Source organism: Hirundo rustica, chromosome 1 (genome assembly GCF_015227805.2).
Source record: "Hirundo rustica isolate bHirRus1 chromosome 1, bHirRus1.pri.v3, whole genome shotgun sequence".
Taxonomy (NCBI): Eukaryota; Metazoa; Chordata; class Aves; order Passeriformes; family Hirundinidae; genus Hirundo; species Hirundo rustica.
In genome coordinates, this window is record NC_053450.1 from 69,519,549 (window position 1) to 69,523,670 (window position 4,122).

General features: G+C 34.8%; 1 long non-coding RNA gene across 1 annotated transcript; it reads left to right on the plus strand.

The window, feature by feature from the left end:
* The first annotated feature begins 268 nt into the window (after positions 1–268).
* On the plus strand, positions 269–3,536 carry LOC120758633 (uncharacterized). The gene is made up of 2 exons (XR_005702956.2): positions 269–467; positions 2,505–3,536. It is a non-coding gene; the product is annotated as an uncharacterized LOC120758633 (long non-coding RNA).
* Positions 3,537–4,122: the final 586 nt, after the last annotated feature.

Genomic DNA, 4,122 nt, shown 5'->3' on the forward strand with positions numbered 1-4,122 from the left:
ACGTAACCTAAAAAATATGTAGTCTATTTCATCTGTTGAAAGTTGTTTCTTGGGAGATGTTTTCTCCTTCTCTTGTAACTCCAGTGGGGAGAGGGGTGGATGCCTTCTGATAATGGCCCAGCCATTAAAACCAGGTGGGGCAGTGTTTCTTCTCTCTTTCACCACCTCTCTGTGCTCCAGGGGCACATCTTCTGATAATGAGCCACCAATGACATGACACATTCCATCATCCCATTTTGAGGTGCTCCACCCAGTGGGGGAGGAACCAACCGTTCCAAGCTAGATAAAAACTGGGACTGAAGGACAGAAGGTTTCTGGTTTTTCCACTGGATTCCTGGAGGAAGACCGGACCCATCTCACTGCCACTGGACTTTCTACAGGACCATCTCTACTCCACAGAACCACATCTGTTACTCCAGGAGGACTTATTTGGACTTCTTCCAACACCCTGACCAACAGGGTGTCAGGTCTGTCAGGGTTTTTCTTCTGGGATTTGTGTTTGCTTGTTTGCTTGTTTTGTTGGTGTTTTTTTTGTTTGTTTGTTTTTCACTACTACATTTGTATGCTCCTTTTTTTAATATTGCTGGTAAAGAACTGTTACTCCTATTCCCATATCTTTGCCTGAAAGCCCCTAATTGCAAAATTATAATAATTTGGAGGGAAGGGATGTTTACCTTCTCCATTCCAAGAGAGGCTCTAGCTTTCCCTGGCAGACAACTGTCTTTCAAAACCAAGACAAAAATATATAAAAATTAACATCAGATTCTCGGCTGCTTCAAGACAGTGTGGCTACTGAGTAGGTAGAAGGCTTCAGAATAGTGCTTTACTGGATTTTATATCTGGATCTGGATTTTGTTTATACACAAAATTGCAGTAAATATCATAGTTGATGAATGAGTGTTTAACAGCATGATCTGATCGCTGATATTTCTGTATACCAGAAATATCTATAGCCTTCCTAAATATGCTGAATATTTATTATTGCTTCTTTACAAAAATATTGCATAAAACCTTCAACTTCTTTGGGTTTTAAAATTAGTGTATATGTAAGCTTGAAGAGCACTAAATGCACATTTGGTAATGCTTACTGGTATGTATTGGTCATTAAAATCCTAGGAATATGCAGGAAAACGGTATGGAAAACATACATTTTAAAAAGTTTAAAAATTATTTTTATTTCAGTTAAGATGTAAAAGATGGGTAAAAGAACCCCTTCAGTTTAATTTTTTTTTCACTTTTTTTTTTTTAAATAAAATATTTCTCTACATTTATATGACAGATTTTTCTCTGGACTCAAAATGGTTGAAACATATTGAAAGTATATTGAAAATACCTGCTAGTAAGAAAACAATTCACTTGGAATAGTTTTTTGGTGTTTTTTGTTGTTGTTGTTGTTGTTTGTTTGTGGGGGTTTTTTTTTTTTTTGTGTGTTTTTTTTTTTTTTTTTAAGTCTCGCTCTAGTTATAAGAAAAGAAATTTTGGAAATGAGAGAGCTGGAAAATCTACAGGGCAGTGTTTACAGATAAAATAATTAAAAAGCCTGCTGACTACATATTTAGCTATTGCTTTTTTAAACAGAGGTAAATTAATTGGTTTTAGATAACAGAAAAGCGAACTTTAGACAAAAGATTGTGAATAGAATATTTTTTTGAAGTGAAATGCAAGAAAATGAAACCTAGAGAGACTGGGCATCATGAATAATTTTAAAATGCTAAGTTGAAGTATTGGTGAAGTGATCATCACACTACCCAAACTGGTCACAAAACTTCTTATTCAATGCTTCTGAACAGCCAACCCAAGAAATAAAAATAACTGCTCTCTGTTATTTTGCAGTAACATGAATACAGGTACTCTCTGCAGAAGGGGCTTGAATTTTCAAACCAAGCGTGTAATTTACTTGAATTCAAAATTTTTAGCTGATTCTGAAATGTCCAACAGCAAGGAGGAAATTAGCTGTTTCCCAAGGAGTGCTTTCTGAGATAAAAAATTGCACTCTGCACATTTCTATGAACAACAAAGCTGCATCTGCCAAGGGTCCTGCTAGTAGCTAGTGAGTATTAGTCTAGTGGCTGGGACTTGCTCTTTGGGTTAGGAGGAAAAAAAAAAAAAAAAAAAAAAAAAAAAGGAAAGGTGAAATACAAAGATAATATATATAAAAATAAAAGAAATACATAGAAATACAATGAATAGAAGGCAAAGTCGAGCAGGAAAATGATGTAAAGATGCAAAATATCCAAAAATATTCAAGCAGCTGTAAGGCCAGGATTGTCCAAGAAATGAATTTTTAGATGTTTGGTGCTGGAGGGTAAATGGAAAGCTAATCTCAGCACTTCTTTCTCTGTACAGACCTCTGATCTGCTGAAAGGTTTGCTCTAGTAGCTCCTGTGGGTGCCATGACTGTTAAATAGTTCATGTGTACTCTGTGCCAAACAAAGGATTTATGGTACTTCACACCCACATAAAGTTTTGACTCAGTGGAAATGTGTTCGCATTGTTTTTTTCAGATTTGGTTTCCCATGAAGAAACTCCACTGTATAAAGTAAAATTGCTGAGGTTTGAAGCAGTATGAGACAACTGGAGATGATTTGAATTCATATCAAAGGACTCATACCACTGATAATGATGAAGAACTGATTCTCCTGTGAAGGAAACAAAGAGTATGCTAATTGCAGAGGACACTGCTGAAGTTCTGCTTGGTGCTGAAGAGATACTGATTAAAGAACAAACTCTGGAAATATGTGCTACAAGTACTGTCTCACTTAGTATCCTTTGCAAAAAAAGTTGTTACATCTTTTGTCAAGAATAAATTGGGAGACCTGGCAGTAGAGGAATTGGAGCACATATCAAGATTAGTGTTTTGACTATCAGAAACTTCTTGCATTAAGAATTTTACTTGAAAGCTTAAGAAGAAAATAACTATATTTGAAATTGTGTAAAGTGAACTCTGAGGACAAAATTTAACAGTTCTGTGGGAAAAATTCTGAAAGCTACTTTTCCATTCTGATTACATACTGCTGATCATAGGATTAAGAATTCTCTTCAGTTTGAAACTCTGATGGTGAGAAAAACTAAAATCTCTAATGTGTAAGACATTTAGCATGACTAAAATACTATTTCTCCAATCTGTTTAGTGTACAGTATGTGGAATTGTTGCCACATTAAACAGCCTTTCAAGTAAATAACTTGTTAAGGTGAAGAGAAAATAAGAATCACTACTTTTTGGCAAAAAAATATGCCAAACTTCCTTAAAGTTTGAACTGTGAAATATGATAAAAAATTGCAGGCATTTTAGTCATCTTGGGAAAAAAAAAAAAAAATCAGTCATTTCCCTGCATCAATCAGGATCAAGATAATAGTCATGCAAATACTAGAATCCAGGTGAAATTTTTTTGCTGTATTCTGAATGTGACTTGTGCTGAGACTGGTTTTGAAGCCGGGTAAACCTTTAGAGGTACTTTGATCTAAACAGGAGTCTGCAGTATTTTTGTTTGATGATCTATATATAAAAATGCTGGTAAATTTAAATTAGTTCAAAACTTGATTGAAGTTCCTAATTTCCATTTCTCAGGCAATAGTTTTAGTATAAAATTTGTGTCTATGAAGCAAAAATGTTATAAATGCTATACATCATGGAATTTGCAAATTGTCTCAGGAAAATGCTTGTTATCTTGTGGGAAGATTTCACATTTTGTTTGCACAACACCTTCACAATGTGGTTTTTGAACCTTACTTGAGAGGCAGAGACAGTAAAAATGAAAAATATCATCACCTTAAAGTTATTCCTCTTGAACTTTTTATTTCCTTTTCAATAAGGCCATAGTCATCACTCTCAAATACTTTAGTCGGTGCAACTGACTCTTTGCTAGAAACTTTGATCTGCTCAGTGACAACCACAACCAAAGCTAGCTGCATGATTTTATTTGATTTACACTAGAGTGTACAGATTGTTTATTTTTCTTTACCAATCACCACTGAATATAATAGACTATAGCTCTGCCACCTTCACTTGCTTTGACCTGTTCTGAAAAGTGAAAGCATAGTTACTAGAATTACAATATTTCTGTGAGTCTCTAGCTGTTACAATAATGTCCTTCTCATCACCTGGATCATTGCTTCTGTCAT